Genomic DNA, 15,030 nt, shown 5'->3' with positions numbered 1-15,030 from the left:
CAAGCAAATTATAGAAAAAAATCCAATCTAAATCCGTTAAGTAGTTCTCTCGTTCGCTAGCTAAGTGGAGGTAAGGTACACCCCGAGGCTGGCGTGTGAGTGAGGAGGGCCCTGCCCCCCTCCAATCGGCCCGCTGTGTGTCTCTCGGATTCGTGCAAATAAATTGGTAATGCAAGTGAACTATGACACTTAACGTGATGAGAGAAGTCGCAAAATCAATCAAATTATAGAAAAAACCTGACCTAAATCCGTGAAGCAGTTCTTTTGTGAAGAGCGGACAGACAAACAGACATTGGATTTTTATATATATAGAGATGATATGATGCTTTCATAGAAATAAACATTTTTAGTGCTGTTAATGGTTATAATACTTTTTTTAGGTAGTCTTGTTTTCTATTCATATCCCAAAGATGTGCATGTGAGGGCAACTGTTGAATTTAAAATGAAACTTATGTGGAAGTGGATGTGTACCCTACAATGGAATGGTTTTCCATCCAGAGTTTGCTCCTGCTGTCCACCAGATGCTGGCACCCCAACAACCCTGTAAATCAGGGGTTCTCAACGTCGCTCCTGGGGACCCCCTGTGGCTGCAGGTTTTTTGTTCCAACCAGATTCCTAATCGGTGACAACACCTTATAACACTGAGCTCATTAGCTGGTATTTTTTTCTTTTATTTGACATTCAGAAAAGCACAGCAGCATGATTTTTACAGTTATAAGACATTTAGAAATATTTCTGCTTTTGCTCTAGATTTAAATGCTTAACTCTCTTTTGTTGATTTCATTATATTTTGCCCTTTCTCTGTGCAGTTTTTCCCCCTTCATTGTATCTTAATAATGAAAGAGCAGACATCCAGGCAAACAACACTGAATAATCAAAGGCTGCAGCTACTTTAGGGTCAGACCCACTAATTAGTAAATAATGGATTAATTAAACAATTATAACACCTAGAAAAGTAGAATGAAAATCAAGATGAAAATACTGTTAAAAAGAAAAAAATACATTATTCCTATATAACTGCTTGGTACATTTTAATATTTTTTTTAGCAAGCTTAGTTTTTTAATTAATATATTGTTCCTTAAACACAGAACTTGGGAAATATCAGTTCACTTAATTAGCCGAGGAGTTCAAATAAAAACAGAAGCTGGTTGGAACAAAAACCTGCAGCGACAGGGGGTCCCCAGGACCGACATTGAGAACCCCTGCTGTAAATGGATTAAAAAGATGTAAAAATGGACGACTGGGGGAAAATATTTTTATAATGAGATATAGTTAACTAATGTGAAAATCTTTCAGGCCTTTGCTTCTTCGTGATGATGTTTCTCATAGTAATATCCAATGCAAGAAAACACAACAAAGCTGAGAAAAGGTTTGCAGTAGCATGGTGAACCCCATATAACTGCATGAACAGACAAAAGACAAAAAAATCTTTTCAGATGGGAGTCAACAAGCAGCCTGGCTCAGAATGTTGGTGATTCCATTCTTATACACCCCAGGCAGGAAGGGGCAGGTCCAGGAGGGCAGATGGCTAAAGTAATGTCAGAGTTGGTGAGGATGTCAATCCTCTGTCCTGAAGGACGAAGAGAAAATGCATTACGTAACAGTGCCCACCGCTGCTCCAACAGGTAATTACCATCACTAGATCCCTTAAGCTGTCTCCCATGTGCACGTGTGTGACACCACCTATGCACTGCTATATTCACCTGCAAACGCTGCACAAATGTACATGCATACATACTGTAAAAGTCAAGCAGCCATACACATATTGTATGCTCACACATGTGCACACTGGCACCATGTGTAGTTCACATACAGGTACTTCAGTCTTTTATGGAGATTTATGCACACATTTGTGTTTAGAATTTTCAGGATGAACAAGTTTTTACCTTTTCTTGGTTCACTGCAAGTGCGCAAGGCAAAAACAATCTAAAAAATAAAATGTCATTTGCAGGACCTCCCCTTCAACAAAGTAAATAACATGGAGAGTGAAGCCCACATTTGTACTTTCCACCACATTTGACCTAAGATGAGCATATAAAGAAACGGTTCAAACACACAAAATGGAGTTTCTTGCTCATGAAGGCATTTTGCTTATACAGCTTTACATTTTATTGAATTGATAGGCTTGCTTTATTTCAAAAGAGTCTTGAACAGAGAAAAAGGAACAAACTATACAAAAAATCCTCTAGAGTATTGTTTTCATCAAAAAGTGGGCGAAGCGATCCATAAAACTAGAATTACTTAAGGGTTCTGATGCAATTCACTGGGACAAGTCATCTGATTAGATTACTACAGGAAGCTCTAACTGATACAATTATGTGAAACCGTCTCCAGATGGGAATTAGATCTTTCTCGGCAATTTAATTAGAAGCCTTGAATTAAGATCAAGGCAGAGAAGATACTTCAAAATATATCTCATTACAAGGTGTTAGCGCTTGTAAATGATTTGTCAAAATTAGATCCACTGTTTGTCTTTGTTGGAGCTGTAAAGTCTTATTAAATTTCCCTACTTGTCAAGGGCGACTTGTATCTGCTGAAACACCTGAAAGAGACACCAAAGGAATTTAAAAAAGAAAAGAAAAACAGTTTTAAAGTAGCATTCCTAGCACACCCAAGCACAAGGGCATGTGTTTATCCCTGATGTTTCATGGATGCAGCATCCCAGTTTCACATCCCACATCTAGATGTTGTCCATGTGGAGTTTGCACATTCCCGCCTATATTTCTGTAATAATAATAATAATAATACATTTTATTTATATAGCACCTTTCCCATGCTCAAGGCTCTTAAAATAAATCGGTACGTAGTTTTTGCCTTGAACAATAAACAAATAAACACAAGATATACAAAAACATTAAATAGAATAAAAGAAAGAATAAACCAGAGTAGAGTACTAAATTCAATACTAAAAGAAATGCCCGAACAAATCATATAATGTAAAATATAACACACACACACAAATTATCCTGAGCATCTGGACAGAGAAGTAAAATGAAAGAGGGGCAGAATGTTAGGTTAAGTTAAAAGTCTTCCTGAACAGATGAGATTTAAGATGTTTTTTAACAAAATTAATGGAGTCAGCTAATTTAATTAATTTCTGGAGGTTACTCTAAAGTCACGGCGGTACACAGCTTAAGTCCCTGTCACTCATAGAGTTCAGGTTAGTGTGGGGCACAACAAGATTGCCAGAATCAGAGGACCTCAGCGGGTGAACAGGAGCATAGCAATGGAGAAGGTCACTAATGTAGTCCGGTGCTTATCCTATGGATTTTCTCCCACTTCACCAAAGATGTGAAAGTTAGGTTAACTGGGAATTCTAAATTGGCCCTATGAGTGTGTGAAGGAGTGAATCCTGTGGTATACTGGTGCTCAGTACAGGGCTGGTTCTTGCCTTCCTCCTTTTCTCTGAGACACTTTAAAGTCCCAAGAGACAAGGCAGTGAGACAAAAGGATAGCTGCTGTACAGGCTTTTAAATGTTCGAAGCGCTGCGAGACAAGCAGAACATGCAGCATGGCAGCAGCAGATTGAGCAAAGAGGAGGTAAAAAAAAAGCATTTGTTTCCCAATGTATCGCCATTTAAGAGGGGGTTTCAGAGGAGTGACTGCATCTCCTTAGTGTGCATTCAGCCCCCTCTTCACAACGTGAGCAGCAGAGATGTGAAGTGGCGGGTGTGTAGTGCACCCCAGGGGGAGGGGGTGAATGAAAATGAATTAAATGAAAATAACATTCTCTTTAAATTGTATATCCGGTTAACCAAACCCAGGGGTGTATCTGTATATATATGTATATATATATATATACAGTATATATATATATATATATATTTATATTCATGACATTTGTAGTCTGAATCACAATCTGATTGTATGGGTGTTAACGCTTGTGGCTGGTCTGCAAGTCGGATGCAACATATATATATATACATATATGTTTGTGTGTGTACATATGTGTATGTGTGTATATATGTGTATATATATATGTATATATGTGTGTGTATATATATATATATATATATACACACACACACATATATATATATCACATATACACATTGTAAAAGATAGCCCGGTCACAGACAGACACAACTCCAGATGTTCAAAACACACACATGTTTTACTTTACCTATTTACAATAACTACATTAACTAGCTCAGTCCTTGCTCCTCTCGACCACCTCCACTCCTCTACCGCAAGCTCCGTCCTCTTCCACCCAACTCCAGCTCTTCAATTGAAGTGAGGCAGTCCCTTTTATCTTGCCCCAGTTGTGCTCCAGGTGCATGATGACAACCTTCTAGCAGCACTCCCCAGTGTGGCGGAAGTGCTGCCCTTGCACCCGGAAGCACTCCTATACCGGAAGTGCTGTCTTCCAGGGTTCAAGGACCGTCCTGGCGCCCAGGGAAAAAAAGTGCTGCTCTCCCTGTCTGTCCTTCCTCCAGGTGTCCCAATGGGGCAGGATCCCTGGTCGTCTGCCACAACATATACACATACATATACACACACACACACACACACATACATACATACATACATACATACATACATACAGTATATATATATATATATATATATATATATATATATATATATATATACACACACACACACATATATACTGCATATACACAAAGTTCAGAAAGAGTCATGGAAAAATGAAATACAAATTCTGAACATCGCAATATTAGCTTTTATATATACTATATATATATATATATATATATATATATATATACATACATATATATATATATATATATATAAACATACTGTATATTCACATATATATAAGGCTAAAATTGCGATGTTAAGAAGTTTTATTTCATTTTCCATGACTTGTTCTGAACTATAAAATTTGCCAAATCTCCAGCACTCTTTCTAAGCATAAGTACATGGACGCAACTCATGTTGCCTGATGGTGATGAACATAAGGAAAAAATGTAGTAAGAATCAAAAGAATAAGAACTTAGAACTGGCAGGGTTAGCTCTGCTGTGTGGAAATGGTATGTACCCATTTTTACACAGGATGACTGTGGATACATTACAACATCTAAAGATAAAACACATTACTGCACATGAAGAGGCCACTCAGACGTGTGGCACATGCAACACATCCTCCCAACTTCCCGACTCTCTACTAAGAAAAGATACATCAAATGTTCACTATTCCATTGTACAGTGTATGAGCAGACAAGCAGCAGAAGGAAGGAGATAACAGCTGCTGTTACTTATCGTATTACAAAACACACTGCTATAGAGAATTAAGAATTCAAGAAGCTGTTAAGAGAAAAAAAATATGAGATTTCAGACTGGAGACACAGTCCTTCCTGTGCTGGTAAACGTTATACAATAAATAATATATGCACATTATACAGACTGTTACAGACATGTATGCAAATACATCTTTTGGAACTTTTACAAAAGGTGTAAATCATAAAAACACTGTATGTATAACATTATAAGCACATGTATGACGTTCTGTGATTTACACAGTAATAAATCAAGAGCTTTGTGTTTTCTTGGATAAAAAGTCAAACAGAGAGAGCAATGCTTACTGACTGGCAGACACAGATGAATTCAAGGAATTCAAGGTTATACACAACAAAAATAGGATGAAAAAACGTAAGTTTTAAGCTTACCTTTTCCTTAAGATATAGTGGTTTATGAAAAAATTTCAAAAACAAAACTGTTTATTTCACTAACATTTCATATTATTTTAACAAAATATACCAGGTTTTGGACTCTGTATAGAATATATATTGACATGGAGCTGATCCTTGGTCTTTAAGGTGTTTTGAGAACATATTGAGAAAAACTGATAAATATTGCACTTTGGGTCAAAATAGATGCAATATTAATTAAAGTTCATATAACCAAGTATATATATATTGTGGCGGGCGGCTGGGGGTGGTACCCAGCCGAGACACCCAGGAGGACCGGAGGAGGGCTTGTGCCTCCTCCAGACCACAAGGGGGCGACCGCCCTGGTTGTGTTGGGAACGACGGGTAGAGGGCTTGGGAGCCCAACCCTGTAGGGGCCTATGGCCACCGCCAGGGGGCGTCCTGGTGCCTGAAGAACCCTGGACCTCAGCACTTCTGCCACACCAGGAAGTGCTGGGGGGAAGAAGACTGGGGACACCCGGAGGGCTTCCGGGTGCACAGCCGGCACTTCTGCCATACGGGGGTGTGTCCACGGAGGAGTGCCAGGAAGCAGCTGGAGCCCATCCGGGCTCGTATATAAGAGGCCGCCTCCCTGCATTCGAGGGTGAGAGTTGGGTGGAAGAGGACAGAGCTTGGAGGAGAGGAGTGGAGGCGGTCTGAAGGAGACCAGAAGGCATTGTTGTGCAGCCAGGACTTGAAGGGGTGATTGGTGCTGCGGCACTGGGTTGTGCACTTTACTAACTTGTAAATAGTATTGTAAATAAATGTGTGTGCTGAACCAACATGTCTACCTGTCTGTGTCCAGGCTGTACCCCACTATATATATATATATATATATATATATATATATACACTAGGGTGTTGTACCGTGTTAAGCATTATGAATGTAGAGAAAAGCCAGGTCTATAGTGGAAGTGAAGTCAGGCATCTCTCAGGGCTTGCCCTTCAATACTGCACATGCAAAGGGAGAAGTCTTTAGTAACAGCGCCCTCCCTCAATTCAGAGTTGTACCTTCTTACCCTGCAAGAGGTTTACACATACAATAGACATTGTCCTACAAGATGGTAATGGGGGGACTCGGGACAGGGTTACGCTGTGTATAATGGCAGTTTTTGTTCCTGTTCCCAGGTCAGAGGAGACACATGACATCACGTCTGTTAACCTTAAGCCCCTCCCCTTCCAGCCCAGGCAACATAAGAAGAGACAATAACAAGAAGTTGTTGTCGCTATTAGACAGCAGCAGTACTGTAAAATACACCATCCCACTCACTGTCTTTCTGAAACAAAATGTTTCTGCTTTCACAAATATTTACTCTAATACTCTGCAGTTAAAAAGGGTTTCTCTGGCTGGGACCCCAGTTCTGTTTATGAGTTTATGTCTCTATTTCACTATATATTTAGGGCAGCACGGACAGCACAGTGGGTAGCGTTGCTGCCTCGCAGTAAGGAGACCTAGGTTTGCTTACCGGGTCCTCCCTTGCGTCGGAGTTTGCATGTTTTCCCCGTATCTTCATGGGTTTCCTCCCACAGTCCAAAGACCTGCAGGTTAGGTGCATTGGCGATCCTAAATTGTCCCTAGTGTGTGCTTGGTGTGTGGATGTGTGTGTGTGTGTATGTGCTCTGTGGTGGGCTGGCACCCTGCCCGGGGTTTGTTCCTGCCTTGCACCCTGTGCTGGTTGGAATTGGCTCCAGCAGACCCCTGTGACCCTGTGTTTGGATATAGCAGGTTAGGTAATGGATGGATGGGTGGATGGTAATGACTGACTATATATTTACACACAAACTACTTTTGTTGGGAGGGCTATCATTTGTTGTTAAAGACCTTAGTTAGCCCGTTCAGTCACTTTATATTTCCCCTTTTTAGCACTATTAGCAACTGCACTTAATTATATTCAAGAAAAGTTTTTTATCCACAAGTCATAAAAGTTATCAACAGCAAGACATGCTGACAGCTGCATAATGACGTCTTACCTACAATATACTGTATGTTGCACTCTACTGTATGTATGATGTTGCATTTATTGTCTGTTTTGGAACTTACTACTGTCACTAGCCTGTGAGAAACTTCCAAATAAGACTCTACAGTATACAACCATAAATTTCAACTTGAAATTCAAAATTACATCTTTGGGAAATATAAGGGGACCTGAGAAAAACCTTCAGCCTGCAAAAGGCACTGTATACATAAAATGTATTATTATTATTAAAAACCCACACAATTGTTCAAATTAAAACCGCATTGTGCCATATTAGACAACTCCATACATTCATTCATTGAGTCAGCTGCTGCAGCCAATCGAGGTAGTGTGGAGCAGCAGCTAAGGCACTGGACTTTAAACACCAAGGCTGCTATTTCAATTATTGTCTCTTTTTCTCTATGTAATTTTTCCCGCCTGTGCTCCAACTGCAAAAAATACTTAAAAAGAATTGTAGTGTATGTGGTGTGATGAATGGCCGTGGCAATTTCCCGGCCATGGTGCCAATATATTGGTAGGACAGGGGGAGCAGACCAGGGGAACAGGACACTGGCAGCCCCCGTGGGTTGCAGCAGCACCTCAGATTCCTGCAAGGCTTCATGGGAATTTACTGCAGCCCTGCTACTGTGGATGCCACCAGGGGGAGCTGTGGAAACTGCAGAGTCCTGCTACATTGGGCTTTCACCACACTTGGGAATGATTCCATATCCGCCTAACGAGCCACCTGGAGCACTCCCAGGAGCAGCATAATAGAAGCCGTCTCACTTCACTCAGGGAGCCAGAGTCAGGTGGGAGAGGACAAAGCTTGCCAAAGGAAGAGTGGAGGCAGAACAAGAAAGGGAAGAAAGAAGGTTTGTGTATTGCTGCTTGGACTGCTATTGAACTGGGCTGCTGTGGGGAACAACAGAAAAGTGCTTCCCCACTATAATAAACATGTGCTGTGTGGCAAACTTGTGTGTACGTCCGTCTGTGTCGGGGTTTGGGCAGCGGGAGCACACTCTGGTGGCCATACTGAATATTATCAGTTGCCATTTTGGGAGCCCTGAACACAAGGCTGGAATCATATTGTATCTGGACAGGGTATTAGTTCATGGCAAGGCACTCTTACTCTCTCACACACATACACACACACAGACGTGCACAAACACTTTTAATCAATTCAGACCAACTTGTTGTTGCCATTAATCCTAAACTGTACATTTTTAAAATGTGGAAAACTCTAGTACTCCAAAATAAACAAGGGGGACTCCTGAATTTGTGCTGCCCCATTTCAGAATCAGCTTTAATTAAATAGGCCATGCTTATATTTGAGATATTACGAACATTAAACTCAACTCCTGTCTTGTAGCATGTGAATATCCAGCCCGCACATCCTCTGAATGCCACACTCCCAGTAGACCAACATGTCTATTTCAATTTAAAAATCCAGATGATAGCCACTCCCCATCATTTCACCCATAATGCAAAGTGACTGCTTCTACTCATGAGACAAACCAAGAATAATCTCCATTTCCTGCACTCTGCCATTTAAAGAAACACAATATCAAAAACTGTGAAATTAATTTTATTCTAGTGAGAAATAAGTTTGAACAGCTCTTCTCCAAACAATATGGATCCATTTTATACTTTAAATCAATTAGTTGCAAACAGATCCAGAGAAATTTTAGTAATGTTCTATCCATTGTCACACACGTGTGCATGGGAGGCAGCTGAAGGGCTTGGAAAATACTGTTTATACATCTGCCCGAGGCGGGTATGACGCTAGTTCTCTGCAGGTCTTACCCGGGAAATTCCACCAGGAGCCACCATTTCCAAAAAGGACACATCACTTCTGGTTCCGGCCCCAAGGATGATGTCACTTCCAGTTACGGCCCAGAGGACGACATCACGTCTAACCCTCTGTCCTATAAAGCCCACTGCCTTTGCTCTGGCAGGCAGTTCTGTTTTGGACTCTGTTGTGTAAACTTTACTATAATGTCTCAAGTACGTTTGCAGCCAGGAAACCGAATTAAACGGGTGGCTGCCCCAAACCTTTTCACGCCTCAAGTCTCATCTTATTACACCATCCATCTATTTTTAAACCTGCTATAACCATTTTAGGGTCATGGGGTGCAAAGTTTCCCTGACATTTACATTCGTTCCCCTGTATGCTGAGAGAGTAGCAGTACTGTATGAGAGACTGTAACGAAGGACCAGTAAGTGACCCATAGTCCTTCATCAGAACGATACTTCTGCAAAAAATCTTTGTTCCAAACAGCCCAACACCTGCAAACCCCATACGTTCCTAACTTCTCTCTCCCACCCACTGTCTCTCACAAAATCACAGGTCAGTGTAGCTCCTTCTTTCTCTTTGGTCTCCAGCAGTCATGAAAAAAAAATCAAGTTGAAGAACTGAGGTAGACCACCAAATACACACTTCTATTCCCCTGCGGACACTTTACATTAGTCCTGCACATCCAGACAGCATAGATCAGTGTGTGGCAGGGTGTAACTCTGGTTGGCGAACACGTTACACTATATACAGTATACAGTGTAGTATATGTGTGGCGGGTGCTGAAACGTGTTGTCAAGTAAGGCATTATTTAGAAATTTAAAACACGGCTTCCCCCCACCTTGGCTCAGGACTGCAGTTTCTTGGGCACCAGAGCAAACATGAAACAAAACCTAAAATTTGCAGCAGAATACAAAGTTATATAGTGGACCTTTAAGGTTTGTTTGTCAAAACTCTTTACAGTAGTATTTAACAGTGGCTGGAATGGCGGGTCAATGATAACATTGGTCTGCAGAAAAAAATGTTTTCACTCCCATCAACAATTTTAGACATTCTTTATAGATTTGAGGGGGCTGAATGCATATCTTTTAACAGAATTGCTCCATCACATCCAGGATGTGTACAGAAAAAGCTTAATATTTTTTAATTAATTATTTAGAGAGAGAGAGACAGAGAGAGGTTAGGAGCAGGCACTGATACAGCACATGACAAACCAACTCAGGATCCCAGATTAGAACCCAAGTGCAGCCATGCAATGGGTGACGCCTCAGCACCATACTAGTTGAGATGCAGTGGAACCAGTATGAGGTTTGTTATGGTGGCTGGAGTGCCAATTCTGCCAGCAACCCCCAAGTTTTCCCTGCAGGTTGGCGGGCCTACAAAAGGCAGGACGGAGCAATTGCAGGTTAGTCACTTTTGGCATTTACTGGACTTTAACCGGCAACCTTCCGTTTGCCAGTGCAAATCCCTAGCCTTAATTAGGCTTGATCAAAATATAACATAAATATAACTGTTTTACATATAATCATTACTTAAAAAATCTAGTCCCTTAGTAGTTTGTATCTCTTATAAACCTCTAAAGGTGTTTCCAGGTGGAAAGACCAACACTGACTCACTCCACTTTCCACTGATACATCTCTCTATGTGAATGATGTCCTGGTAGAAGCTCTCCCATGTTCTCGAGTAAAAATCCAAATGGTAATGTAGCAAATGGAATTTAAATACATATTGTCTGTCTCCAAGTGCTAGGTAGGAACTATGAAACTCCTCAACTTGTTTCTCATAGTTTTCCACCTTTGTATTCCCAAGAAAACTGTAACACACACTTTTTAAATTTAATACACGAAGGCTGTGTATTCTTTTACATTGCCTGGTCAAGACAAGGGATGAAACAACCTGACCTTGCATATTTCTTCAAAAACCACTTAAACAAAAACTTTCTTTCATCAGGACATTTTTCTCACCTTCTAAATAAAATATATCTGACTACTTTGAAAGAACAAGAGAAAAAACACCAATTGAAAGTGAAAAAGATGTAGATTTAAGTTGTTTCCACCTAAACTAATGTTAAAAATAAAGAAGAAGCTCAAAATGTACTTCAAATAATATTTGGGGCATTAAAAATGCCTACACCATAGAAGAAATGCAACTTTTTTCTATAAGGGCATTTTTAAAAGCAATAGACATCACATCCTGGTCATTGCCTCATACAGAGCAATGACAACCAAGACAAACCGCCTTAAAAACAGCTTTTATCCAAAAGCAATCATGGCCCTGAACTCAGATAAAACTGCTCCATATCATTCTCTCAATGTGCAATATAGACCTTAAGTAACCAGTGCAATTTGTACATTTAACCAGTGCAATTTGTATATATTTGTAATGCACTTTAATTACTTTTTTCTTTTTGTTTTTTAACTTTTATGCCACACACTAAGTCAACAGCACCTTCAATTCCGTTGTTCCTTTGTAAAAGTGACAATGACAATAAAGATTTATCTATCTTTGTCTCTCTTATTTTTCATTAAATCTGATATTTCGCAGGAACAAGTCATGGTAGAAAAATTTCAAGTTGTGTTAGTCAGATGGTTTGGTAACTTATTACTTAGCTTCTCCAGAACAATACTGAGTTCACTCCTCTTTCCATGTTTGTGGCCTGAAGCCTTCTCATGCATGTATCAGTCCTCCTCCGGTCACACCCTCCATTTTATTTGACTTTGAATCATTATGCAAGTTAAAAAAACATTTACGCTTCTGTCATGTTGAATTTAGGGTTCAGTATTTAGTGCATAGGCAAAGGCATGTATGGCCCTGAGATTTCACTTGGTTGAAGCCAAGAGAGAAAGGAAGTAACCAAACTGTGGGTGAGAACATTAAATCTAGAAACCTGCAAAGAAGATGTCCCTGCTGTAGTTCATAGATTAATTTGACTAATTCCTGCGTTTGATTCAGACAGTTTTATTTTGTTATGCAATGCAGTTTTAAACTAACAAGGAAACACCATTTTCTTTCTCTACTGCTTATTTTTCCTTGCATTGCCATGGAATGAGTGGAAAAGGCCATCTTAAACAGCAGTTATGATCAAAAGAACACATTTAAAAGGAGAATGCGTACCCTGCAGGAAACACCCGCCAAGTCCAAAGTTGCATTGTGTAGACTGATGGATGTCTCTAAGCTGGCCCCAACTCTGACTTCCCAGCCACAGTGGATATTTTTTAACCCCAATTCCAAAACGCCTTCCAGTTTTTGCAGCCTATAACATACAAGAAAAGTGCTCCTGCATTCAGAGATGGGTTTTGTGCAATTTACAAACACATTCAAAAATGACATGAATGCAGTAATTGACAAAGGTGATAAAGAAAATGTACTAAAAGGTAACACAAAGCAAAAACTAAACCCAAGAAAAAGTATGTGAAAGCAGCTGTTACGCCAGTCTAAAAAAAGACAAAACAGAGGTGCACCAAAATGAAGGACTGTGTCTGAATAAAAATGAGGAAAACGAATATCTCCTTTTACAGAGAAAGGGAATACTTATAAGCTCAGAAATGATGTATTTTACACACCAACTTAAAATGCACAGCATATATTGAACTGACTGCAACTAATCCACTTGTCTCATTTTGAAAATAGAATCCTGCCAAGTTCATATCAACTGAAGGCATGTGGAATATCTGCATTTCTTACTTTACTGCCATAAGAGAAGTACATCAGCTTCTGCTGAGGAATGTGGATGTGAATAGAAAGCACAATTACATCACTGCCCAAAAAATCTTTGTTAAACAATATGCCAGAATTAACACTATAGCTACTGAATAATAATAATAATAATAAAAATAATAATAATAATAATAATAATAATAGCACCGAATTGACCAGAGACTGTAACAACAGAGTTGATGAAGTGGTGGCATACTATAAAAAGGGCTCATTTACAACAGTGACGTCTCCAACATCACAAACAAATACATTTTCTGGAACTGAATATTCATTATGTTGGCTAACTTCAGATAAATCTCACACTTTACCTTTAAATGTGTAGTTCTTATTGATGCATTGAACAATGTTGCATAATATACAGGCTGTGCCGATATATTTTAAACAAATTTGACATCATGAAAATCCAAACAATTTGCCACAAAAGTTTCCAGATTCATTCAGAGTCTCGTGCATAGTGTGTGCTACAGAATGAAATGACTATACTGTATACAATACTACTAAAAGTCCTGCTCAGTCAATGAATACAAATGCACAGTGAATTCAAATGAAAGCCAGCTTCAGTTTCCAGATCTCTGCACACTACTGTCACTAGCTCCTCAGTGGGGTGATATGACAAATGTTTCCAACAATTAACCTTATCTCCTCATTGAATATACATATCTGCCCTTTCCACCCACCAATTTGCTGCCGCACGTCTGTATTTATGCTGCCCCTTCTAAATAAATCACCTTTGTTCTTGTTTTCAATTGGCCTCTAATAATGCTGTTACTGCTTTTACTTCTGCCCCCACTCAATGTTGCCATATTTCTCTGAATAAAACACACTTGAGCAGAACTTTCCTTTCTATTCAAGTATCACTAAAGGTCCATGACACCATTATTCTGGAAATTACCTTGTTATTTCAATGAGATATAGGGCCTCCTTTAAAGTCTAACAATGAAAAATACAAACAAAGACCCAACAGAAATATTCCATTTTAAAATTTAGTTTAGTCTTCCTATAGGTTCATAAGACCCCTGGCATAAAAGAACTTGGAAGATTCCTCCTCTGTTACTACATGCAAAGTACGGCTCTTTAACTATTTAACCCACTTGGACCTAGTGTCCCATCACTAAAAGCTCATAAATCTCCACAATCTGCTCACAAGCGCGTGCAGAAGGAACTACAAGTCCAGCTCAGGGCGGTGAAGGAGCAGTACAGGAGAAAGCTGGAGCAGAAATTGCAGAATAACAGCATGAAGGAAGTGTGGGATGGGATGAAGATCATCACTGGCTGCAGCTCGAAGCGGAGTGCCACCATCGAGAGAGACGTGGAGAGAGCAAACCAAATGAACAACTTCTTTAATAGGTTTGACCACCCTTACCCACTCTCACCTCGGAGTACTTCATCCTCCAACCATCCTTCTGCTGATACCAGCATAGGTGAGACATTCCCACCCACAATTACAGCAGCACAGGTGAGCAGAGAGCTGAGGAGACTTCGTGCCAGCAAAGCAGCGGGTCCAGATGATGTATCGCCACGACTGCTGAAGGCCTGTGCGTTGGAACTGGGGAGTCCTCTACAGCGCATCTTCAACCTGAGCCTGGAACAGGGGAGAGTCCCGAGGCTTTGGAAAACATCTTGTATCACCCCAGACCCAAAGGTATCATGTCCTAGTGAGCTGAATGACTTCCGGCCTGTTGCTCTGACGTCATCATATGTGATGAAGACCATGGAGTGGCTGCTGCTTCACCACCTGAGGCCACAGGTCTACCACGCCCTCGACCCTCTGCAGTTTGCATACCAGGAGAAGGTGGGAGCGGAGGATGCCATCATCTATATGCTACACCGATCCCTCTTCCACCTGGACAGAGGCAGTGGTGCCGTAAGAATTATGTTTTTGGACTTCTCTAGCGCCTTCAACACCATCCA

The 15,030-nt window shown here is 40.3% G+C and overlaps 1 long non-coding RNA gene across 4 annotated transcripts in view; it reads left to right on the top strand.

Annotated features, from left to right (window-relative positions):
- The window catches only part of LOC120542604, a 104,565-nt gene that overhangs the window by 63,857 nt on the left and 25,678 nt on the right, over window positions 1-15,030 (top strand). The window lies entirely within an intron of this gene.

Source organism: Polypterus senegalus, chromosome 13 (assembly GCF_016835505.1).
Source record: "Polypterus senegalus isolate Bchr_013 chromosome 13, ASM1683550v1, whole genome shotgun sequence".
Lineage (NCBI taxonomy): Eukaryota > Metazoa > Chordata > Cladistia > Polypteriformes > Polypteridae > Polypterus > Polypterus senegalus.
The sequence above is the reverse complement of the archived record's forward strand: the minus strand, read 5'-3'. Positions and strand labels throughout refer to the sequence as shown.